Raw genomic sequence first — 26,072 nt, 5'->3', positions numbered from 1 at the left:
TCACTGGGGGCCCAGAGTCCGAGCAGGCATGGATGACCCTGCTCTGATGTCCATTTTGGAGTTTTACACTCAGGTCGGCCTCTGGGACCGCAGGAGGGAGACTGCCATTCAGACATCCAAGAAAGACAGAGAAAAACATCTATTCACAGCCAGACAGAACCTGCTCTTTGGAAATGATGCTACCGACGCGACAAGCAGCCCAGCTGGGCAAGAGATTCCCGAATAAGCCTGACCTGGGAACATCCACGTGGAAGGCTCAAAGGCTTGGGTGGTCACCAAGCTTATAAAATCTGTCTGGATGCTCAACCGTGAAATTCCTGAGGGAATAAGGTTCTGACCCAAAACCTGGGCTTGTCTTCCAAAACAGAATTCTTCAGACAACGGACATTTTTTGGCTTCGACAAACAGACTGCTGATCTCTGTGTCACTCGGATCTCTCCAGGAAGACGCACTCATGATGAGAACGTGCTCCCACTCCGAGCCACGTGCTGTGTCACGTGTTCGGGTCCGCCGGGTCATTCCCAGAGTGGCATTACTATCTCCATTTTGCAGATGGGGAGACTGAGGCTCACAGAGGTGCCGATTCCCACAGCTGGGAAAGGTGGAGGTTGAAATTCCTTGCCTGCCTGGGAGATGGGGATGAACCCGGCGGAGCCTGCCGTCCACATTATGAAGGGGAGCTCCAGCCAGACAAGGACGCACAGGGGGAGTTCTGCGGGGCGGGTGCATACGGAGTCTCAGGCATTGGACAGAGAATGTTTAGAGGAAGCACACACGCTTCCCTCTAAAAGTGGGGAGAACCCCTGCGGAGGGATAGGTGGAGAAGGTTGACGCAACGGCAGTCAGGACCATGCCGTCTAGGCTGCCGCAATCTAGGCTTTCCCAAGACACTGGAATCCACTAAGCGGGAATGTTGCACGGAGAATCCAGAACATCTCCCACACAGTGTTCTACCACTGCACCAACAGCAGGCAGTCATTCATCAAACACACTCACAGCCACTGCCAAGGCACTGCTCTATTCCTGGGAGCAGGAAAAACCCTGAATCCACTCATCTGAGGTCTCATGTCTCACCAGAGAACTAAGAATAACCCCCCAAAGAATCTACCAGCCCACTTCCTGTGCTTGAAAGCAGAAGGACAGGAAACTGAGGCTTGGAGCAGAGAAGTAACGGGCCCAAGGACCTTCAATCATTTGTTCAATCAACCAGCAGGTACTGGAACCAGTGTCCATCCTCAGTGGGGCTCCCCATTTAGAGAGAGAGAGAGGAGTCTCACAAGCCAACACAGCTACAAGCCAGTGTGACTGCTGCTTTGCACACCCAGAGTGTGGAAACACAAGGAAGCGTCTTGCAGTCTGCCCGAAGAATGGGGGGTTGTTTCTTCAGAAGAGGAAGCTGCTCTGAGCGGAGGAGCAGTGGGAGGGCACTCCAGGCAAGATGGCACAGCCTGTGCAAAGGCCTGGAAGCTGGATGGGCCCAGCATTAGGTGTGGGACAGAGGCCCTAACGACAGCCGTGGCCTCAGCTCTGCAAATGGGCGGGGAGGTGGGGGGAGCGACCCTGAGCGCAGAGAGCCGGTAAGGCGTGCAAAGCCAGCACCAGAACTCGGGTCTCCAGGCTCCTCTTCCAGGCTCTTTTGCACACTCTGTCACCCATGGTACCAAGTTGAGGTATGATTTTACTCAATGAGTTATGTGATGAATGAAAGCCCCCATCACAGTTCAGCAGCATCAAGCCTCCGTACGCTAACCTCCCCACCCCTGCCTTGGTCATCTCCGGTGACCGTCACAGACAGGAGGAAGGAAATGCCTACAGAATCTCCCTCTCGAGAGACCCTTCTGGGGCTGTAACTCAGGAGGGCCACGGAGTGTACATTCTGGGCTCCGAGACATGCTCTCCTATTTGCTGAGTATTCACTGAGCACCGACTGTGTGCCAGGCTCCGTGCTAGGAACCAGAAAGATTCACAAAAGATTGTTACAAACTCTCATGCAGTGTTCCCTAATTCAGAAACGGGCCCGGCTGGAAACTCTACTATTGCCCGGGAGAGGCCAAGAGAGATGAAGAGAGGCCCAGGACTTGCTTGCTCAAGATCACTTGGCCAGGAGGTGTCAGGCTGGGACGTGTCTCCGGAAACGACTGGTCACAGGGCTTTTGCCAAAAGAGATAAGAGTCCCTGGGGAAACAAAAGAGCCTGGGATCCCTCCTTCATGCCCTGCGGGCTGCCCTTTACCCACATAGCAGGCGGAGGCCACACTGGCATGCACCACCCAGAGTGGTGGGGCCCTGTCATACTGGGAGGGGCCCCTCTCCCTGACGGGGGAGCCCGGCCACGGCTGGCGGCTCGTGCAGGAAGAGGAGCGGCTCTTGGCTCTAAGCTACCTGGGCTGGTGCCACCGAAGGACTAAATGCTTGTGGGCAGCAAGTCCAGGATGCAGAGCACTGGGGTCAGCGAGCCCCTGCCCGGGTCACCTCCAGGGTTTCTCAGTCTTTACAGTTGGGGGTTATGACTCTCCTTCCTGAACTGGGGTCCTTGTGCACATCTGTCTCCTCCATGGGAATGCTGGCGGGACCCCTGGGTACCCTGGTTAACCCAATGCAAATGGCCACAGACAGTCCAGAGGACTATGGCTCAGCTATGCCCTACCCTCAGCCCTGTGCCAGGTCAGACAGCATCCCTACAAAACTCACACAGGGTCTTTGCAGACGCAACTGAATTAAGATGAGGTCACACAGGACTAGGGTGGCCCTAAATCCAATGGCTGGCATCTTTATAAGCAGAGGGAAACCTGAACTCAGAGACACACAGGGAAACGGCCACATGACGACAGAGTCAGAGATAGGAGAGGTGTGTGTATTCACCAGGGAACGCCAAGGACTGCTGGTAACCAGCAGAAGCCGGGAGCAAGGCACCCAGCAGACTCACCCTCAGAGCCTCGATAAGGAACCAACGCTGCCAACACCTTGATTTTGGACCTCTGGCCTCCAGGACTGTGAGAGAATCAGTTTTTATTGTTTCAGTCCACCCCACTGGCAGGGATTTGTCATAGCAGCTCAAGGAAACCAACACGCTCCCCGCCACCCCCACCGCCCCACAAGCACAGCTGGCCTTCCACTTGCAGCTGAGGTTCCCCGGCTTCTCCAGGCGTCGAAGACTCCTTCAGACTCTACTTCTGTTTCGGGTGCTTCAGAGGAAGTTAATTAGTGATGGGTTTCCCCCGTGGCTCAGCAGTAAAGATCTGCCCCAAGGCAGGAGATGCAGGAGACACAGGTTCCATCCTTGGGTCAGGAAGATTCCTCTGGAGGAGGAAATGGCAAACCACTCCAGTATTCTTGCCTGGGAAATCCCATGCACAGAGGAGTCTGGTGGGCTACAGAGTCATAAAGAGTCGGACACGACTGAGTGACTGAGCATGGGCCTAGGGCTTTCACAGGCCTGTAAAGATCCTCCCAAATTCTGAAGATGGACATAAGGTTGCCAGTGCTGTCTGACATCTAGAATATAATTTCTATCTGTCGTTACCATCCTGCATAAAAGGACACCCAACACAAGAAAGCAGCTGAGGCCAGGCCTGTCCTTAAGTTTCTCACGTCACCAAGGATCAGTGAGACAGCTGCACAGCCCCAGACCTGGCCTGGGTCTGGGGTTTGGGAACCAAATTCCAGCCGCTGTGCCCCTCCTGGGTGACTTTTTTAAATCCTCGCTGAGGAAAAGGGAGGCTGGCCTCCTCCACTCTCTGCTGAGTACAAAAAGGAGGTTTCTCCATCTCAGAGACTTGACAAGTATATTCCAGTTAACCTGTGGGTAATTCCAGTTAATCTCCTCTGAGGACTCGGTGATCTCCCAGCCAGAGGGCGGAGGCATTCCGGGCCAGTCAATGAGGGAGGATCAAGAGGGAAAGAAAATAAAAGAGGAAAAAGGAGGAGGGAGAAGGAGAGAGAAGCACTGACCCTTCTTGTGAAAAGAAAACCGAATTGTGAAATTATGCAACGAGCAGACATCACGGGCCGGATGACTCCAGCCTTCCTCAAAGACACCTCGTAAACCCGCGCCCAGCCTTGGAGGGAGAGGCCAGATGCCTGGCGCTGCGGGGAGTGGCTTTCGAAACATCTGGCCCCAGGGGGCGGCCCAATGACCCAGTGGAGGCCAGTCACCCTGAGCTCTGTGACCACTGCACCCACGACTACCGCGTGGTGACCAGTGAGGTGGCCAGCAGAGCCGCTGGGGATCACAAGCTGTCTGAGTTCAAGGAATGTTTCTTTTCCAGTAACTCGAGAGTGCTAATCTCATCTTAGAGATGCCCCCAACGCTGGGGAAACTTTCTGCCCCACCGTGCTGGGGTGGCCTTGCCTGGACAGTCTCAGGAGCTTTAGATGATAAGGCCAGACGTCCTCGCCTTTCCAGGGCTGGTGTCCATCTCTCCCTCCCTCCCCTTCTACACGCCCAGGCCAGGGGCAGGGTGGGCCCCAGCTCTCAGGAAGCCAGGAAACACACTCTTTTCTGGGCTAAATGCCCAGATTCCTTGAGCAGTCACAGGACACGCTTTTTCTGAGCCGATCCAAAGCCACAGGCGCAGTCTGAAAGTTTCTTTGGGCGGCGTGAACCTGCGGGCATCCAGGCACACCTGGAATTCCAGGCTGAAGGCTGGTCAGCAAGAGAGGCCCCAGCTGGCCCCCGATGGGCAGGGGGTCCACGTTGCCCCGGCGGGTGACCAAGGGCACAGAGTTGTGCTCTGCGGGCCAAGAAAACGAGGTTCCTTCATTCCGTCATCATTTGCCAGGCTTTTCTTGAGAAGCTCACAGAGCCAAGGGCTGTCTGAGGCACAAAGCAGAGAGCCTTGTCCCTCTAGAGGTGTGTGGTCAAGAGGTGGATCCAGACACAGCAGCAAACAGACGCGGCCATTTCAGACTCAATAAGTGCTATGAGGGAAACGCAGCTGAGAAGCGGGCTGGAGTGGAACAAATAAGGCTTCATGGGGTTGCTGGGACAATTAAATCAGATCGTGCAGCAAACTGCTTAGCAAATAATCAGTAGGGCAACTGAAGCCAGAAAGGGAAACGCTGGAGCAGGTGGTTGAGACTGGTGTGGTTTGGGGGCCTTACTGCCCCGGGAGCCCCCGGTCACCCTGCTTGACCCGAGCGGACTCCCTGCTCTTTCTTGGTGAGAAAGCCTCTGACGTCATCACGCCCCCAGGTTAGACCGCTGAAAAAGTCAAGCCTTCTAAATCACCACGCCCCTGGTCAGCCCACAAAAAACCACCCGTTCTCCACCAGCAGGTCTGTTTCAGCAGGCGATTGTCCTCCCTGAATCTAAAGCTGGGGTCCTTCACCTATCAGCTGGGAAATCTTGACCAAGTTTCATAGCCTCTCTGAGCTTCGCTTTTCATGATGTGAAAATGGGGAGGGAGCCCTCCTTAAGAAGCTCACTTGCCGTGTTTAATGAGACCGTGGAGGCAGTGTTCAGGGTGTGCGTGGCACATAGGAGGCCCACCTGCCCCGGCTACTGCCTTCCCCTGCGAAAACACAGCTCAGGGAAAGGAAGAGGGAGGAGGGAGCATGGACCTGGTCTGGGCAGCCAGGTCCAGCCCTTGGGGAGCTTGGCATCAAGAGGGTAAGGCTATGGGACTGCCCTGGTGGTCCGGTGGCTAAGACTGCACTCCCAGTGCAGGGGGCCTGGGTTCGATCCCTGGTCATGGAACTAGATCCCATGTGCCACAGCTAAGACTCGGCACAGCCCAAATAAATAATAAATAAATAGTTTTTAAAGAAAGAGGGACAGGCTAACAAGTAGAGGGGCTGGTGCTCTAACCAGAGTGGAGGGCCAGACACATCTCATGAACAGCAGGCCGAGGCTTCTCTGCTGGGTGTCTTAGGCACGATCCTCACCTCTCTGAATCTTAGTCTCCTCGGCTGAAAAATGGGTTCTGGTGATGATGAAATGAGACCCCACCCGGGCACATGAAGTCACCCAGACAGTAACTAACGCGTCAGTCCAGTCACCCTCATTCATCCCTTTAAGACAAAAATATTTAGATTGCATCCCAAGTGAGTGCTGGGCCCTGTGAGGGACCAGGGTGGGAGGGGTGCGCCCAGCCCCTTGGGACAGACTCATCTCCTCTGGAACCACCCTGGCATTACCTGGCTCTGAGAGGGGGCGTGCAAGGGCTCCTGGGCTAAGCTAGGCTCATGCTCTGTGGAAACGATGCCCAGACAGCTCCAGGGAGCAGCCAGCTCACCCTCCGGGCACCACCGACCCTTCAACGCAGCCTCACACCAAAACTGAGGCTGGCTCCTCGCTGCGTGCCACAGGGCACCTGCAAGCCAGGCCAATGACCGGGTGGGTCAGGGGGACCTCGCACCCCGGCCCACTCCCCCCACAACCCTACAACAACGTGCCACAGACAAACATTAAAGCTCAGAGCTGCTCATACGAACAGCTTTGCCTCCTCCAGACTAATCAATCAATCAATAAGGAGAGAGTCGGAATTCGATCACAGTGACGATACCACGGGCTCCCAGGAAGCGCATTAGAAAACTGGGTCTCTAGCAGATTAATGAGACCGCCTGAAAATCGGGGGAAATAAATGTATTCCCGGGCGGACACACTCCCATTAACTCCAGCTTCTCATGCCCGGAAAGGAAAAAAAAAATGCAGAAATCCGGATTTAGGGGAAATAACACATCCGTGGCACTTTTTCTCCCCTTCCCAAAGCAGCTGCTGTGAGCTTTACATATTTTATCATTTATTCGCACGTTGTCCCCAGCAAGTTGATAGGCGTCGGCCTTGTTTTTCACAAGAAAGCTGTGAAAGAGGCTGAGAGTGTGGAGATGAGGGGGCCTCCCACCCCGACACCCAGCAGAGGGGCTGGGGCGGTGGGTGGGAGAGAGCCAAAGGTTCTTTTTGGGAGGAATTTCAGCAGCAGGCAGGTGAGAGGCTCTGGGAGAGCCCACACGGACAACCACACCAGCCTCCCAGTCTCCTGGCCTGAACACCCTCCATAACACCAGACCACTTGCCACACACACCACCAGAAACACTGTCCTGACTGTATCTCCCTCCTTTATCAACCTTCAAAGCTTCCAGATCAAGTCTTCATTCCAGAGCGTAGCATCCAAGGCCTCCTGACCTCTGATCCTAATCCCAGCCGACACATCGACTCCATGGAGCCTCTTATCGTTTCCTGGCACCTGGAGGTTTCACACCTCCGGCCCCTGCATATCTGGTGTCCTCCATCTAGCTCTCCCATCCCCAAACTGGTTAACCCCTATGGATCCCCAGGTGCTTCCAGGGGAGATGATCTGGGTTCAGATCCTTGCTGGGTGACTTTGGCTAAGTCACTTTACCTCTCTGAGCCTTGAGTCCACTTATAAAATGAAGCCATTTACAAGGTGAGGACTGCAAGATGACAGCACGTGTAAAGCCCTGATGCACGCTCTGTTAAAAAGAAACAGTAGCAGTAGGGGGAGAAGTTGTTTTTTTTTTCCAAAAAGATAGCTGATAAATCTATGTAAATAATTCCACACCGTTAAGAGGAAAGAACTGGCATTTGCAGAGGAGGCACCAGGCACGTGGCATGCAGCCTCCACCTAAGCCAGGCCTTTCCCTCCCAACACGCCCCAGCCACACGCAGGGCCCCTGCTCACAGCGAAGCCACTGGGGCATCAAGAGCCCCTTCAGTCTCTGGCAGGAATTCACTACTGCTCCCTGATTCTCCTCCCTCACTCTTAAGTCTTACCCCCTACAGGCCCTGGTCTCCCCCCAGCCCCACCCCAAATCCAGGTATAGGGTCAAAGGGCAGCTCATTACCCCTTCTTCACTGAGGAGGACACTGAGGCCGGACCCATGAGGAATCACTCCCAAGACCTGGGAATCATTCCCAAGGCCCTGAAGCAGTTCAAGCCACGACAGACCATTCTTTTGAACCGGCATCCTTGGCTTTGTTGCCAAGACACAGGGGTCTCTGGGTAGGAGCCCAGAGTGCTGACACCAGGCCCCTCTTCACCTCGGCTCCAGGCTGCCCACCTCTCCCTTGCTCCCCAGGCCAGCCCCCATCCCCTCTCTGCAGCACCGTCCCACATGGGCTTCAGGGAGCCAGTCCCCAACTCAAGACCCTTCCAACACCCATGGCCCATAGGATCAAACTCTGGGTCATCACAGGACCACAGGGTCATCACCCACAGGATCAAACCCTTCTTTAAGGAATCACCTGTAGCAGGCCCACAGGGTGTAGGAGTCACAAAATTTCACCCCACAGGACAGGTTCCATCCCTCCAGCCAACCCATCTGCCCCCAACAGAGGCCTGGATTCTAGACGCAGTCTCCAAGTTTCAGCTGTCTCCATGGTAGCAGGGCCTGAGGAGCAAATTAAGGGTGTACCACTTCTTCCCCCTCTCTCTGTCACCCAGACCTTCGCTGGGCCGGGCCTTGGGTTGGGCACTGGGACCACAGAGGAAAGGGGACTTTCAGCTCTGGAGAGGCTTCGAGTCAAGGGACTGACCAGTCAGTGGGCCTGAAGGGGATAGGGGACATGCCTAGGAGGGAAGCACAGCGGGGCCTGGGGCCCAAAGCGAAACCCTAAGCAGTGTCCTGACGTCAGAGGAGCCTCCAGAAGGTGGTGAAGTTTGAGAAGCGAGAAGCAAGGCATTACAGGCCAAAAGAGCCTTGAGTTCAGCACAGCAGAGGGAGGGGGCCTGGCAAGCGGGGGGCGGCGGGGAGGGTGGGCAACTGGCATGGACAGTTCTGAACACCAATCCGCTCTGGGCTCCGTGACTGTTACCTCCTCGGCCACCCCTCACCACAGTCCCACGAGGGACTTGATTTCACAAAGATGAAGAGACAGGTTCAGCTTCATTGTGTAACAGCAAAGTCCCCCGAGATGCTGGCTCGGCCGTGTGGAATTGCGGGTGTTGGGGGGTGAAGCAGAGGCGTCTGGACTTGGAGTCCTCACTCTGCTACTTCGTCACCTTTTGAGGGGCGCTCCTGTTCTCCAGGGGGCGGCCCAGGAAAACGAACGAACCCAGGGCCACCACATGTGAAATAATCTGAAGCGAGTTCCTGGATTCTCTGAGCTTCTTCTGTTTCATCTGTATACGGAGCCAGTGACACCCGTTTCCCATGACGCGCCCAAAGCAGCCGGTGCAGGGTCAGGCATATGCAAAGACCCCCCAAATGCTGGGTCCCGCTCCTTCCCTTCCTCTGAACTCAAGGGGTGAGTTCAGGATGACCAGCCCTTCCTTATGTGTTGGGGACAGGGGCCATCCAGCTTGCCCACTTTCCTCCGGGTGGTGTCCCGGTGCAGCCTGTTGCCCCTTTCCACCTCAGCCCGGGCTCTCAGGACCCAAGGAACCATCAATCTGTGCAGAAGATTGGTTTTTTCTCTCTGTCTCTTTTTTTTCTTTCCTTTCCCCTCTAAGCAAAACTGCTTGGCGGCTGCTCCTGCCTCTGTCCCCAAGGCAGTTCCAAAGGGCCTATCTTGTCCCGCAGAAGTGATGGCGGTAATTCCGTTAATGGGAGGCAAGACGGATGGTACCCAGTGCCCAAAGTGTACAAAGAGAGCTGGAATCAGCCGCCCCCGGAGGGGAGGAAAGTGTTGCCGGAACACACCCTCCTTTGGGGCCTTATTAGGTCTTGAAAGAGCTGCCGCGCTCGCTAAAACCTGCTTTTGCCAGCAGAAGCCTCATTTTACAAATATACAACAACACAAAAACCCGTAAATGGGAAGAAAACCCTGAAGATTACGCTCCCCTGCTGCAAGAGAGGCGGCGAGCTGCCACTCAGAGCTGAAGTCTTTAGCCTCGTCGACTCTGGGTTTAAATAAATGGGCCTGAACGCCAGCTCAACCATTTTGTGAACACGGAACACAGCTCTTCCTTTGCCGTTTAAGGACTGCTTGCCTTCGGTGGGATGGGACAGCTTTGGGAACATTTTCTTTTAAAAGGCTTGATGTCCCAGATACCATAAAGCCCTATGGCCCTCGCATCAGTCCCCAGGGGAATTCACACCCATAGGCCATCATAACCACCATCAATCTCTCCCGGCTTTTCCTGCCCTGAGAATCAGTGGGATCTCAAATGCAACTTCACTGTGGACGGGGTGTCCATTTCCACAATGACCCAAACGGCTCACACTCTCCCTAGTTTGGGATCACACTGCTGAATTATCTTGGGGGCTTTGTAAATGCATACCAAGCACTTCAGTTGTGTCCACCCTATGGACCACAGCTCGCCAGGCCCCTCTGTCCATGGGATTCTCCAGGCAAGAAGACTGGAGCGGGTTGCCATGCCCTCCTCCAGGGGATCTCCCCGACCCAGGAATGCAACTGACATCTTTTATATCTCCTGCATTGGCAGGAAGTTTCTTTACCACTGGCACCACCTGGGAAGCCCAGGGGGCTTTAGTTTGTCCAAATGCAAAATGTGTATGTAGGTCAAAGCTGGGATGGACATAGCCAAGGTGAACGAGAGGCACAGCAAGTGATCTTGCAGTCAGGCTGCCTGGGGCTGAGTGACCTTGACAAGCCATGAACCTCTCTGGGCCCCCGCTTCCTCATCCCTAACACAAGGATCCCCGGCACCCACCCCACAGCCTGGGAGCCAGGAGTAAGTGCAAACCCAGCTCCCTGGGAAATGGTCACTTCTCAGTCCACTTAGAGCACTGATGCCCTTTCTAATCTCAGCACCGCTCAGACACATAGTAGGCCATTCCTACTAGAGCTGAGTGGTTTAGGGTGTGTGCTCTGTGAGTCAAAGGCCTGGGTTCAAATCCCAGCTCAGGCACAGACCTACTATGAAGCCCTTAGGCAAATGACTCAGTCTCCTTTTCCTCGTCTGTAAAATGGGACCAAAAGAACCTGCATCACGGGGTCACCAAGGGAGTCAGTGCGGTAATACCTAGTCAGGGCCTTCCTGGCGTGGCCCCAGGGACCAGTAGCCCTGAGAGGGAGCCGGTGAGAGTCCTGGGGGAGCCCGAGAGACGCTCCCACCTCCCAACTGGGAAAACCACATTCTCAAAGACACCTGAGGTAAAGTGACCCCAAGAGGCCAACCCAGGCCCCCTGGGAGAGCAAGGACATTGAACAACAAGCAGCATGTTAAATCCCCAGCAACTGCCTTCTCTGGGAGACTTCGGGGACCATCACTCCACCAGGCAGCCCAGGGACTCTGAGTCCCCAAGCCCACAGCCCCCGGTCATCTGTCTCCAACCCCTGGGCCAGTGACCTACTTCCCCCATTTCTTGTTTTCTGGTTGTTCTCCCCACAGAAGTGCCAGCTCCATCTTGTCTCTTGATCGTTATACATCTTAGGTCAGTGTCCAGATCTGTGGAATCGATGAATAACCAAGCAAAGCAAGAAAGGGATGAACTCCCTGGGGAGGGTGGCTCTGGGCTGAGGGACTTCCAAAGTGTCCCAACATGGAGAGGTGCTCCCAAGGGTCACAGGTGCCACCAAGATGCAGTCCTTGCCCCACAGTGCCATGAATTACCAATACAAAAACAGCCACCTACTGCTGAATGCCCATTTTGTATATGGGGTCACAAAAACCCCTCCAAGACAGGAACTAAAATTACCCCTTGATTTGCAGTGAGAAAACCGAGGCCCCCGTGGGAAGCGACAAGCCAAGGAGACACGGTGAGCAAGAGGCAGAGGTGTGACTTGCATCCCAGTGTGTTTAACCCACCTTCTCCCGCCTTCATCTCCGATCCTAAGAGTAGCCCCAGGGCTGGCTGGATCCTGGAGGAAAAGAGATGGAGCTGCAGCTTCAGGACGGCTCCCTGCCAAGAAGGGTGACTTCCCAGAGGCAGGAGCCTGCAGACAGCAGCCGCTGGGGTCCAGCTCCCTGCCCGTCCCATGCACACACAGCGGTGGGGGCAGTGTCCCAGCCAGGCAGTGACCCAGCCACCCAGCCGTGGCTGGGACTGTGTGCAGAGCAGTGGTTTGAGGGGTCATCTGGGCTTGGGTTCAAATCTATTTTCAAACCAAGTGGCTTACAGCTTTGTACTGATGGCTTCGTTCTCTGAATCTTTCAGTTATCCTCATCAGGAAAATCGGGGGAGCCTACAATTGTTGCAAAGGTTAACTAAGGCATCACAGATAAAGCAGGTGGTCAGATCACCAGTCCACAGTAGGTACTGAATACTAAGTATTAGTTAACTTTCCTGAGCCTCCCTCATTCATGTTTTTGGGAGTGGCCAGACAGACGTCCTGAAGCTGCATGCCCCCACCTCACCGTGATTCCAGGGCTGGGAACAGCGTGGGTGGCCAGTGGACTCGAGTGCCCAGCCCCCTCTGATCTCCGGGGCACCACCTGCTTGGCGTTGTTCCCGAGGAAGCAGGTCAGCAACCTTATCATTTGATTTCTGACCCTTGTCACTCAGGAAGTTAGAGGGGATGGGTCTGTCAATGCAGGAACATCCGGCAACGACAGAAGGGATTACAGCAGGGAGGGGGGCATTTCCGAGGGGGCCCATGATCACAAAGTGTCCTTCTTGAGAGGCCCAGGGTGAGGAGGGAGGCCAGCAGGCCACCGGACAGCAGTCACATCCGGGGCCAGCGGTCTGCAGAAGGTACCTGCAGCAGAACTTTCCCTTCCAGTAAGACTAGTCTCAGTCCTGGGCCGAGACCCGACACAGGGACCTTGTTCTTTCTGAAAGGTTACAGTCCTCCCATCAGCGCCAGATTCATGGGCAAGTGGCCACATCGTCGCATCTGGCCCTGTCCTCAGCAGGAAGCCCCTTGCTTGGGGTTTCATGCTCTGTGTTCACTCTCTTGAAAGCCCACTTTATCTTTGAACTTGCATTTTCTAAGTGAAGCCTGTGGAACAATGCTGCACGTGCTGGGGGTGTGGAGCTTCAGCTTGGAGAGTTGGAGTGGTCCTGCCTTGCCCAGGATCACAGCTGCCTGCTCCCATCCTCCCGCCCCCCAACTCCCAGTAACTTCTGACATTCTCCACTCTTGACAGGGGTCTGGGTGCAGGCATGGCAAGGGGTGCGGTCAGGTGCATCTGCCTGCCGAGCCATAGGGTAGGGCCAGTGGCATCTGCTAGGATCCATATTCGCCCTGTGAGGGTCCCTGTGCCAAGGTATCATGGCATTAAACAGCAAATTAAAAACATCACAGCAGGTGGGGAGAGAGACTGAAAAGGGAAGGAAAAAGCTTTCTTCCTGCTTTCTGAACAAGGAGACCTACATTTTCATTTTGTACGGGGCCCCCAAATTACATAGCTGGCCCTGCCTTCCATTTGCTTACTGCCTCTTGGGGACATCCCTGGGCCTTGGCAGAGCTAGAAGACACCGCTGCCAGGTCTAAGGCCATCACTGCCTAAGGAGCTTCTTAGAACAAGGTCCCCACCCCTTACCCACCCTGCCTCCCGGTCTTGTCCTTTGAAGTCCCATCCTTAGTCACTTATGGTTGTCTTGTGGACCAGGGTGGGGAGGTGACGATCAACTAGATCACAGGGCAGGACCGCTGGCAGCACCGTCAGGTGGGGAGGGCCAGTCCAGCAAAGGGGCAGGGAGGGTGTGGAGGGAAGAGCTGGCATAGGCAGGATGCCTCCCAAAGGCAGGGGCATGGGGTTGGCTCTGGGAGGTGGGCAGGGGCCCCTCCTCTGTAAGGCAAGGACCCCCTCACTCACCTCCTGGGGCTACTGGAGACTGAAGGGGCTCCCTTGCTGGAGGGGTGTCCTTGGCCAGTCGGTGAGGACAGTGCAGGGAGTGGGAACAGCAGAGGCAAAGACACTAAAGCAGGACAGTCAGCGGGGACCTCCCCAAATGACTGCAAAGCCAACAGAGAACAAAAACAAGGTGGAGGCCGTAGCCTGAGCCCCTAGCGCACGCCAGCTCCAGGCTGCAGGGGCCTCATCCTGGGGTAGATATTTACTCCTGGGGTTTCTATTCCCACTTGACCTCTTACAGACATCCCCTTCCTTTCTACAGTTTGTAAAGTCCAGTTGGTACCGAGCCTGGGGTCAACCAGGCTTTTCTGACACGACTCGTCACCGAGAGAGCGGAATTCACAGAAGCAAAGAGCTCAGACTACACCATTGAGGTACCCCCAGCTGTGTGCCCTGGGGCAGATCTGACCTACCCTGGGTCTCAGTTTCTCATTTGTAACTTGGGGTTAATAAAAGTCCCATCCTGGAGGGGGTTGCTGTGAGGGGTAAGTGAGGTGATGTGCGTGCAGGACGCAGCACACAGCCAGCACCATGGCCGTGAAACCCCAGATCACTCAATGAGAAATCTGAGCATCGCACACGCTTCTCGGGACCGGGCAAGTCTGCTCCCTCCTTCCTAGCATCTGCCACGACTCTGCTCCGAGACTGCTCTCTCCCCCCATTGTCATGTCACATCAGTCCATAAATATTTAAACAACATGTCATCAGATTATTATAACATATGATCTATAGCACTGATGTGCTGCAGTTCTGCGCATTTGGGCTTCATTTTCAGAATATCGAGACATAAAATATTTATGTATTTAGCCAACCACGAGATCTCACATTCTGTCTCAGAACGCTGGGTGGTGGCAAGACGTTGAACTGAGACGTCACGTGTGAAGGGGATGCCTTGTTCTCACGCTGGTTCCTGGGGCCTCTGGATTGTTTCTGGTTCATTCCGGGGATGTCACTGTGTGGCCTGTGAATGGTGGCTGGCCAGGTTTATCACAGCAAGCGGAGGGCCGGGACTGAAGAAAGGCCTCATGAGATGGGCCTAGAGTTCAAACCCCTTGAATGCTGTCATGTCCCTTTCTGGATCTTCACAGGTCTGCGCATAGTAGGTGCTCTACAAATGTCCACTGGGATGTAAGTTAATTCACCTGCTGCCCACAGAACCGCCCGATGGGCTGGCACCCAGCAGGGATTCAGTTATAACTGCTCCCCTGTTTCATTCCCCGCCCCCTGCAAGTGCCCAGCATCAGGCTCAGCCTGCAGTAGGATCCACTGAATGTTGCTGGATCAACAGCAATTGAAGGAATAAATGCGTAACCAGATAAATCACTTAATTAGCTAATAAATGAATGAGGGATAATGACTCCCTGTCTGCTGGTCCGAATTATACTGTGTAAGACCCACCTCCTGAGAAATAAAAGCTCTCCAGTAACACGTAGTGGGTAGGCAAAGGGGTTTTTCTGGGTAATTAAATATCTCGATTGCTAACATTAGCACATCACAGTGACCATATGTCCCGGAATTTTCAGCGCTGTGCAGTTTCAAAGATGCCACCCCCTAAGCCATGCTAGCATCCAGGAACTTCTCACACACCATCAACCAAACACCTTCTTCCAAACTGCCTCTTCTGTCCCCAAATGTCACTAAAATGCTTTCACAGACCACTGCCATCTTGGGTGTTTGGAAACAGTGGTCATGTGTCCAACCTATAGACGATTGACGCCTGATGTCCCAGGAGATCATAAAAATATTCGCAAATGAAAGTTGTTGGCTTAGAGTACAAGTATTTTCTTTGTGTGTTTTCCAAATGTCGTTCTGTCACCATCGAGAACGGGCAGGCCCCACCTTTGTCCCCAGCCTCTGGCACAAAAACCCAGTCCTCATTTCCTCTTGGGTTGGCTGAGGAGGTTGGCATTTAAAACAAACACAAAAGGCCACTAAAATTCCTGGGGGAGACGAACAAAGGAAATGCACACATACTGAGTCAGGCACTCCAAGTCCACGCTTGAGATCGTGGTGTAACTAAATCCAGCTAGACTTGGCTGGACCCGCCAAACACATGGGGTGGGCTTCCAGTCTGTCTGTCATGTGGTGCCCAGTGGTCCTGCCATCGGGGCACCCACCCTGGTGGCTCACCAAGGCCACACCAAGCTAGGGAACTGTCTCCTTTTTCAACCAAGGGTTCTTTGCTTTCTGGACGGGGGCAGAATCGGGGCTCCTGTTCATTCGCTGCATAGCAAATGTCTGTGCCCAAGGTGCTTGGGAGAGTTAATCTCTACCCCTTTCCCAAGAAGCCCCCAAAAGGTATGTCCTCTAAAAAAATAAGTGTGCCTGACAGAAAACACAGCTTTAAGACATGGTGCCCACCCAATCCTACCCAAAGCCCCTCCTCTACAGACTATCTGCAGAATTGGAGCCACCTCTGCAGAAAAGGGGCAGAGGAAGGAGAACAGGCCCCCCAGCAACTCTGGGCAGGAACCTCTGTGTTTAGCTTTCTCCTTCTTGGAATAATCCAAGGATGAGTCTTTCTGTAAGAAACCTCTGCACAGGGAGGCTCTGTCACACACAACTCAGCCCTTTGCTGCCCACTGGGAGGAATGAAGAGGGGTCCCTAAAGCCAGTCAACTTTGCCACCAGCTCGGTAACTCTATATAAACATTCTTTTTTTTTTTTTTTGGCTGTGTGGGCTCTTCCTTGTGGTACACAAGCTCTCAAGTTGTGGGCTCTCGAGTAGGGGTGTGGGGGCTTAGCTGCCCCATGGCATAAGATCCCACAGAGCCAGGGATTGAACCCACGCCCCCTGCATTGGAAGGCAGATTCTTAAGCTCTGCACCACCAGGGAAGTCCCTAAACATTCTTCAAGGATTCTGCCACTCACACACTTAAAACTCTCCATGCATTAACAAAAGTTAATTGAGCATCTGCTACTGCTAGGCGCAGTGCTGGATACTGAGGTGCAGCTGCGGCCCACAGACCAAGTCGTATCCACACGGAGTCACGGTCCATTCTGGGAGGCAGGTAACAAACACGGTGCCCGGGGCGGGTAGGGGCCTTGAAATAAAGCCAGTCCAGGGAATGGAGAGCCATGGACATGGGATTCATCCTGACAGGGTGGGGACGGTGGGTCTCCTTGGAGAAGTGACTTTTTCAGTGTCCTGCTGAAGACTAGGAGCAAGTCATGGGAATATTAGGAGGAAAAGGGTTTCATGAAGCCAGGACAGCAAGTGCAAAGGCCCTGAGGTAGGAGTTCGCTTGGCATGTTTGAGGAAGAGTAGGGAGGCTGTGTGGCTGGGGCAGAGTGAATGAGGGGGACATTGGTGAAGAGTAAGGCTGCAGAAGTAGCAGGGACCCCCCTGCTCTTGCATTGAAGACCAAACCTCACAGATGCCGGGGGACTTGGCTCCGGGGGACTTCCTCTCCTACTATTTGCCTCTTGGTTCATACTCTTCCTTCCTGCTGCCCAGAGGCCCTCTCCAATGCCCTGGGCCTAGCCACTAACTCACAGCCCAAACAACGGGCACTTCCAGACGGCAGCCTTCAGACCAGGCCACACATACACAGGCTTCTCACAACACGAAGGCTGATGGTGATTAGAACCACGTAGCCTGGATTCTGTTTCTTTGTCCATCAGATGGGCATAACGGTACCCGAGTCACAGAACCGCAGGAGGATGAAGTGAGTTAATCCACATAAAGGGTTACAGCAGAATGTAACATGTAGTGAGTGTCTGGGACAAAGGCTCTATTGAAGGACTCACAGGCTGAGGAAGTGGCAGGAAGTTCCTGGCTTTGCACAGCCTGGGGTCTGCCCACAAGCCTGGACCCCAGTCAGCTCCCAGCTCCCCGTCCCACGGCCCCACCCACCCACCCACCCTCAGTTTTACCCGCCCTTTATCTCAGCCTCCTCAGGCCTCCAGGCCTCGACATCCTGCTGGCAAACCTCATGTCTCCCTCAAGGCTGGGGAGCCCCTCCCTCCTGGAAGCTCCCCTCCGCCCATTTCCCCAGATAGTGAGTCCCAAAGGGTGCCTGCTGCAAACTGTTCACAAGCACCCACAGTGGGGTCATGACGCAACTTCTGTCCCTACCAGGTGGCGAGAAGCCCAGGGGCGGGGCCATTCGAGGGTCTCGATGCCAGCTCCCAGGGTTAACACTTGACCCAGAATGTCAGGACGTATTTCTTCAGTGAATGAGTGGACAGATGACCACACAGCAGCCAGCAAGGGCGTATCTGGTTAACAAAATGGAGTCCACTCAACCCACACAACAGTGAGCGGTCTGTTTCCATATCGAACTTTTCACCCTAGCCTGGGCCCAGGTGCGATGACCATAGCCGTGGCCTGAAAGCTTAGAGAGTGATCTGATTTCAGCCACAGAACCACCACAGCCTGTGTGGGAGACCTTAGGCTGGTCGTAGCCTCTCTCTGAGCCTCATTCTCCCCATCTGTAAAATGAGAGGCTTTTAAGCTTTTACTTTTAAGCATCAGAAACTTTCCTTATAAAAATGTTTTTCCACATAAAGTTAACCATTTGAAAATTAAAACTTAAGGGGCATTTAATACATTCCTAATGTTGTGTAACCACAATCTCTCCCTAACTCCAAAATACCTTCATCACCCCAAAAGGAAATCCGGTATCCATTAAGCAGTTTCTCCCCATTCTTCCTGGCCCCCCATACCACCAATCTGCTTTCTGTCTCTAAGGATTTATAGATTCTGAATATTTCATATAAGAACCTTCTCTTATTAAAATGATGCCTGAGCAAAACCTCCTTATATCAAACAGGTAAGACGAGTTGGGTTGCCCCCTCCCCCTTCAGGGAGGCGATGTCCCTCATCCTTAGTGGCCTCTCAGGGGAAGCTCTGATCCCAGGACCTTCCTTTTCAGAATTCTAATCCTAAACTTGGATTTCTAAGGCAAATCACCCCAAACAGTGCCCCAGAATCAAGAGCCTGGCTCCTGGTGTTACTGGCCTATTTGCCAGATGAGAAAGTAGAGGCTGGGCCCATGTGAAGCCCTAGCCTGAGGCGACTGCTGGGGAGGTATGGGATTCAGAGATCTCCAGAGCCCGCTGAGGCCCTTCCCTCACCACAAACACCATGGCAGGGTCTCGGATGTGAAGAGCTGGACAAAGGAACACAGAAGCCACCTCAGGAAGGTGGCCAGTCCCGAGGGACAAAATCTCTCCTCTCAGAGAAGACAATCCAGCTTGAGGGAACTCCAGGGGCTTAAATGAAGTGAAGTGAAAATCACTCAGTCATGTCGACTCTTTGTGACCCCATGGACTGTAGAGTCCATGGAATTCTCCAGGCCAGAATACTGGAGTGGGTAGCCTTTCCCTTCTCCAGGGGATCTTCCCAACCCAGGGTTCGAACCCAGGTCTCCTGCATTGCGGGCGGATTCTTTATCAGCTGAACCACAAGGGAAGCTTAAGAGAGGGCGCCAAACATGCAGACTCCCTCAGCCCTCGCTGCGCAGACCCTCTGTGAGGACCCTGCTGGCAGAGAGGGCCACCTGCTCACTTCCAACCGAGAACAACCTGTCCCGGCCCAGGTCTATGACAGCTGCTCTGTCCGCACAGACCTCTGACGGGGCTGACACTGTGTAAATAATTAACAAAACATATGCCTCGCTTAATAACACACCGAGGCTGACACAGCTCTCCGGGCCTCCCAAGACCCTCCAACTCCAAGAGGACACACCAAAAACTTATAAGGTTCACTTTCCTCGCCATGGTGGGACAGAGGAGGGGCGGTAGGTAGACAAGAAAGCCAAATACCGATTTCAAAACATTTCCCTGAGATGCCCAGGGCCACCCTGACATTTAAATCCTGTGTCTTTCCAAATTGTCACTGTCTCCCCCACAATCTATTTTGAGGGTCATGGTCAGAGAAAAGTGCTTCATCGGCACCTGGAGGGGCCCCCCTGACAACCTCCCTTTCAGCCTTGTTTCAAGTCTCAAGATATAGGGGCACTGAAAATGTTTCTGACAAAGAGATGACCTTCCCTCCCCTGTGACCCTGGGCAGGTCCTTGGTAATTAAACAGTTCCTAGTCTCTCATTAAACACTTACGAGATGTTACCCACATGCCGTGCATATTGTACACATTATTTTAGTTCTTCCCTCACATTTTATGAGGTCATAACACCATCCCTGTTTTCTGGATGAGGAAACTGAGGCCCCCCAGAGGTGACTGACTTCACAAGTGGCAGGTCTGAGCCTCCCACCTCACTCATTGGGTGCCAAAGCTCATATTTGTAATGTGATTGTGAGTGAGTGCCCTCCTCTCCCTGGGCCTCAGTTTCTGTTCTGTAAAATGGGCACACAGGTCTTCTCTGGATGGCAAGCCTACTGAATTCCTCATGTGCAGCCTAAACTGATCAGAGCCAAAGTTCGTTTATAAAGTAACAGTGTCCCCTGGCAGGGCTTCCCTTGTGGCTCAGCTGGTAAAGAATCTGCCTGCAATGCGGGAGACCTGGGTTCAATCCCTGGGTTGGGACGATCCCCTGGAGAAGGGAAAGGCTACCCACTCCAGTATTCTGGCCTGGAGAATTCCATGGACTCTACAGTCCATGGGGTCACAAAGAGTCAGACACAACTGAGGCAGGTCTCTTCCCGACAATCCCCAGTATCCAAGACTTTGAGGACAACCAGGAACCAGAGAGGGACTAAACACTAGTGGCCTCAACTTCAACTCAGGGGCCTCGAGAAGTTCTCCTTAAATAAGCACTGTCCCTTCCCCCAGCCCAGTTCTGAAGTGTGAGGGTTAAACAACTCCAAGGAAACACAGAGTCTGCAGGCTCTCAATGGCCGCCTCCCTCCCCCTTCCCTTGTCGAATTCCTTCACACTCTATGGAATTCCTACATAAAGCCCCTTTTTCTTTTCTGTGAGGTCACCATCACGCAGATGTCTAAGAAAGAGAAAGACCGGCTCCACGCGGATCAAGGCCGTTGGAACTGAATGCCTTTCAGATCCCAGCTGGCCACCTTTCAATTCGTCAGGCGCGTCACTCGCCCCCCACCGCACCCCCCACACAGAGCCAGCTACAGCGCCAAGTCGGTTTGGGGTGCAGTGATCCTGCAGTAGACGCCAAGAAGGCGTGGCTCGGAGACCTGGCCTTTGCCACCAGACCACCAGAGAAGCGGTCTGTGGAAAAATCCAGAACTGGAGACAACAGCAGAGGTTGTGTATGAGGGTCTGTTTCCACACAAGCAAGTCTTGTTAGAGGGACAGATGTCAAAACGCTAGATCACTCTGCAAGTCAAAGTTCCCAAACTGAACGTCACAGGAAATTACACCACCAACCGATTTGCCCCAGTGTCTGCTTCTGTCTGGATGTCAAGTCAGAGGAGGCCATCGGCTTAATTCAGTTTGGGCCAAAGGAAGGGATTGTATGGATGTCACCCAGATCAGGCAGGGATGGATGAAGCCATTGGCCTGATTTTTTCCTCTTTAAACTAACATTTTCCCAAAGACTATCTTGTCACTACCCAAGAGTCAGAAGTGAGAAAATGGCCAAGTACCAAAAAGCCACTGAGGGTCTTTGGCCAAGGTGGGCCATGAATCGCCCCACTCATTTCAAACCAATTTCACAAACACTCAGACAACTCCTCATTCCACGAGCACCCTCTCCCCAGAGCTCCAAGTTCTGACCACCATCCGAAGAGATGGCCAAGGCAAGGCCCGTGGCATGGGCAAAACCGCTTCCTAAGAATGACATCAGAAAAAAAAAAAAAGAGAGAGAGAGAGATAAAAATGTAGAAAGAAGGACTATTTTTACCTCCCTAAATCACAGGCCAGACGGGAGAGAAATCCACCATGCCAGAAATGTGGCTGGGCCTTCGCACAAGATCTATTATTTCACACCTTAAATTAACGCATCTCAAGGCAATTTGCAAATGTTCATCAATTTGCAGAACACACTCAGAAGGGAGAGAGATACCTTTTCTTTTCAATACCAAAGGACATGCACGGGGGCACCCTACACCCCAAACCACACAGATCTTCGCACACAGCATTCCATTCTAGTACAGTGTCATATAAACCGTGATGTAAATTGGAAATGAACTGGGAAAAGAGACAGGCATGGGACTGAAAGGGCAAGTGACAAGAAGCCTACGTAGAAATGATGCTGTTGTAGGATGTTCAGAATTGAGAGTCAGGCCCCACAGAGGTAACTCGCCATCACCAGGGGTCAGCATGCCAGGCTCTTCCTGAGGGCAGTGTCCTAGCTTGCTTCCTCCCCACACAAGACTGGAGGTGCCAACCCATATTTAATCTCGGATGACTCACCAGGGCCCTCCACTCTCCACCCTCCAGCTTGCTGGCTTGGTCCGACCCGAGAAGGGGAAGGGAATACTCTTCTCTTTTTGACAATTGTTTTGACACTTCCCTTCTGAAACCAATTTTTGGCACTTCCAGAGGAAAGAAGAAATGTGAACTGTGGCCCTTCCTATCTGATAGCACTGGCCCTGGGCGTTGGTCACCTGCACCAGAGGGGCCGGAGGGGAGGAGCAAGGATGGCAGTGGCCTCAGGAAGACCTCTCCCAGGAGTCTGGAGCCCAGCAAGCAACCACAGAAGGACAAAGGCAGACAGACCTGGTTTAAAGTTAAGAACCTCAACTCTGCAATCAGAGATGTGGGTTTGGATCCTGACTTTGCCATTTGCCAGTCGATGACTTTGCCCAAGTTACTTATCTTCCTCTCTGAAGGATCAGAATAACAACCCCAAACCTTTACACTGCGCCAGACACGTGGTACACAGCCACTGTGACTTTCTAGGTTCAGTGAGAAGATGAAGGGCTCTGCTCAGTCAAGCTTGGGTTCAAATTCAAGGTCAACAGCATATCAGCATGGAATCTTCTGTAAGCTGTTTAATCTCTCTGTGCCCTAGTGCCCTCATCTGTAAAACAAGCATCATTGATTGTTCCCATTTCATGGTGTTGGTGAGTGGACTGAATGAAATAAGGCACTTAAAGCTTTTAGGCCCATGCTCAGCACATAGAATACCCTTAATAAACGGTGGCCATTAGCCACGGTGCGTAACTTTCATAAAATTATGCACATCATTTCATCACTGAGCCTCAGTTTTCTCATCTGTAAAATGGAGATAATAACCCCTACCTCACAGTGAATACTAAGCGTATGTACGTTAAAGCACTCAGCACCTGGTCCAGTGGAAACAGGATGGGCTTGAAGTCAGGCAGGGGACAGGATTCTGCCTCTACCTCCTCTCTGTGGTCCCAGGACATGGCTTGAGCTCTCAGAGCCTTAATTTCCTTGTGCATTAAAGCCAGAATTGTGCTCCACAGCCTAATTTTTGGAAGGATTATGGTGCCCAGAACAGTGTCCAGCACACACTTCATAAATGTGACTCCCCTTCCCATGCTTTCTTGTTTGAAACGTCCAGAAGTGCCATTTGGCAAAGCCAGGAGGAGCTCCATTTCTTCAAACCTGAGCGGCCCTCTACCCATACCAACCTGGGCTGCTGCTTAAGTCTGAGACTTTATTTTGTGGAGGTAGAAACTACTTTTTAGTCATTTCCGAAGTAGACGGGACGGCAGAGGCTGACAAACCACAGGGACCATTTTAAATCCTGGGCCTTTCTTCTGGGAAGTTAGGCAAGAACCTTCCCAAATGTTTGCCCGTGGGGCTCTCTGCCAGCGAGTGACTCATCCACAGCTCCCCACAGGCATATTTTATTTGGGGGTGGGGGATCGGGGGAGGGCCTGGCCTTGCTGGGGGAAGGGGAGGCCGCTTTTCCAGCACACCCAGAGGTGGGTTTTGTTTTTCATTTTTTAGAACAAAAAAGAAAAAGAATGTGGGTCGTTTTTGTTTCCTTCCAGGTTTTGTTTGCTAAAAGAAGACGTCCAAAGTTCACTCGGTAAGCTGCAGCGTGGGGAACAGGCGCTTTCGGCAGGCTCTGCATCCCTTTCAATGAAATTCTTCTTCCATTAACGCCACGGCTTTTAAATGTGCCTCCAAGGTTCGCCTGCGCACACACTGAGCTCCTAAGACGACATGTTCCCCTCAGAAAGGCAAGCCGAATTTTGACACTCCAGAGGAACTAGGGAGCTCCAGTTTTTAAAGTTTGCCTTAAAGCAGTTAAGACTTTCGACTGCAGAGATTTTCAACATTTATAAAGCACACACAGAAAACCTGTCAATCAAAACTTCAAGGACAGACCTCAGAAGACTGTGTCCCAAGCCTGCTATGATCAATTTGTCACCATCTGAGGGGCTACCTCCTGGAGCCCAGGCTCCATACAAATAAATTAGATGAAGATCTATCTACTTAGCAAGGCAGGCAGAGAGAGACCCCCACATACACAGACAAGTATCCCGGGACCCCTGGTCTCCCCACTGGTCTCCCCAGGGTCAGCTGCACCCCAGGCCTGAGGAAAGGGTTAAAATGCACCAGGGCCAGAGAGGGGAGAGAAGCCAGGGGACCCAGAAGAGTATTTAGGAAAATTGAACACAAGTCCTCCAGTGCCAGGCCAAGAGGCTCCAGCTCCGTCTGGAGCCCCAGGGAAGGTCCTGCCAGTGGCCCTGCCCAGGCCGGGCTGGGCTGTGACATCTGACCCCTTCCTCTCATTCACCAGAGATGGCCCAGCACCCACTGGGTGCCCAGGCCAGGCATACTTCTCTCCATGCGTTCCCTGGCATGGGAGCCAGAGGCAGGCACATCAGGGCACTAGGCCTGGTGGGCGCAAAGGGGGCCCTCGGCCTCTACAGTAAACATACACACTCCTGTACACAAGTTACACCCTCACATCCACATATGTACGCTATTGTCCTCAAAGGCTCATAAACACGCACACAAATCACTTGCGAACACTCACACGTGTGCGCGCACGCACATACCCCCCAGAATCCACACATTCTCGGTCACAAAAATGAGATCTCACATGAAGCGCCTGGCACATAGTAAACACTCAATAAATGGGTTAAGTGGGAGCCGGGCCCACTTCCCACGCACTCACTCACACCAAACCCCACGACCCCGACGCTCCGTGGTGCACACGCACCAACTCGGCCACAGGCACGCGCACACTCCCGCGAGCACACCCAGAGTGGCACAGGGACACGCCGCCCACGCGCGCTCGGACGCACGGCCTGGGACACACTCAAGACTCGCACGCTCACGCTCGCCCCGACCTCCCGCGTGCACACCCGCTCGCTCTCCCCCGCGGAGCCTCGGGCGCGCGTGCGGGCACGCGCACCTCCCTCGGCCCGTGTGGGTGACGGCCCCGCGGCCCGGCCCCCGCCCCTTCCCCGGCCCGATCCGGCTGGGCCCCGGGCCCCAGGCCACTCACCGGCTCGCGGGCGGGCTCGGCTGCCGGCGGGAGGACCGGCGCGCGGACCGGCGGGCGGCCGGCGGGAGCGGTGGGTCCCACACGAGTTGGTAGCGCCGCGGCCGCACGCTCGTCCGTTGGGTTCCGCCGCCTCCTGCGCGGGCCCGCGCGCGCGCTCCCGCCCCTCCCCGCCGCGGGACCGCGCCACCCCCTGTGCTCGTGCGCGCTGCCGCCACGCAGGCTTGGGGGCGCGCCGGGCGGCGCCCTCTCCACGGCCGGGGTAGCCTAGGAACCCCTCCCCATTTCAAAGCTGGGGAAACTGAGGCCCAGACTCTCACTGTGAGTCGGGCCCAGCGTCTCCCCTTCTTCTCAGACTCTAGACACTTAGGGTTAGGGTTCGTAGTCAGTCAGCCCCGTGGACCCTCCCATGCATCTTTGGGTACCCACCACTTAACATTGCTCAGTCACAGCCCTGGTCCTATTGAAACTGGCTAATCAACAAGCACTTATTTCACGCCTGCTGAACGCGGGCACTAAAGGAGGCTCCAAGGGTGTCTCCATGTGGTGAAGATGCTGCTCTCTGCCCTCAGAGGGCCAAGGTCTCCTCATCTGTAGCTCCCCACTTCCATGGACCCCCCAAACCAGTAAAGGTCAGTGTGCAAAGTTTTCTGGAAGAAGTGAGATGCTATTAATGAATGCCTAACACCCACTCTGAGGAGACAGGAGTCCGCATGGGGGCCCAAGGGCAGCAGCTCAGTTCCCTGCTTCGCTTCCTTGGAGGACCCCACCCCACAAAGTTGGCCCGAACAGTTCCTGTTTCCACACTCTGGGCTTTTCCTCCACATGCAAAACTGTGCTGTGTCCCCCAGGAGGGCAGGAACCAAGGCCTGATACTGGCTGCCTGCCAGCTGCCCAGCTTGGTCGCTGTGCTGGGCACCAGAGGATGACCACTGGGCCTGTTTGCCCAGTGAGTGAGCAGGTTTCATCCGGCTGGAATCTCTGACAACAACTAAACACCCACTGTGCGCTGGACTGAGGGCTGCACACTTCGCCAGCCTGGTGCTGTTCAATCCCACAGCCATTATTTGAAGGAGGCTTGGTGCTGCTTTCGTGCCCATT

General features: G+C 53.9%; 1 protein-coding gene across 3 annotated transcripts in view; it reads right to left on the bottom strand.

The window, feature by feature from the left end:
• The window catches only part of NEK6 (NIMA related kinase 6), an 86,233-nt gene extending 61,120 nt beyond the window's left edge, over positions 1–25,113 (bottom strand). The window contains exon 1 of one of the 3 annotated variants that reach the window (XM_059891225.1): positions 24,975–25,113. The gene's annotated coding sequence lies outside the window, so the exon portion shown is untranslated. 3 annotated transcript variants of the gene reach the window in all.
• Positions 25,114–26,072: the final 959 nt, after the last annotated feature.

Source organism: Bos taurus, chromosome 11 (assembly GCF_002263795.3).
Source record: "Bos taurus isolate L1 Dominette 01449 registration number 42190680 breed Hereford chromosome 11, ARS-UCD2.0, whole genome shotgun sequence".
NCBI classification, from domain to species: domain Eukaryota; kingdom Metazoa; phylum Chordata; class Mammalia; order Artiodactyla; family Bovidae; genus Bos; species Bos taurus.
This window is presented reverse-complemented; position numbering and strand designations above follow the sequence as displayed.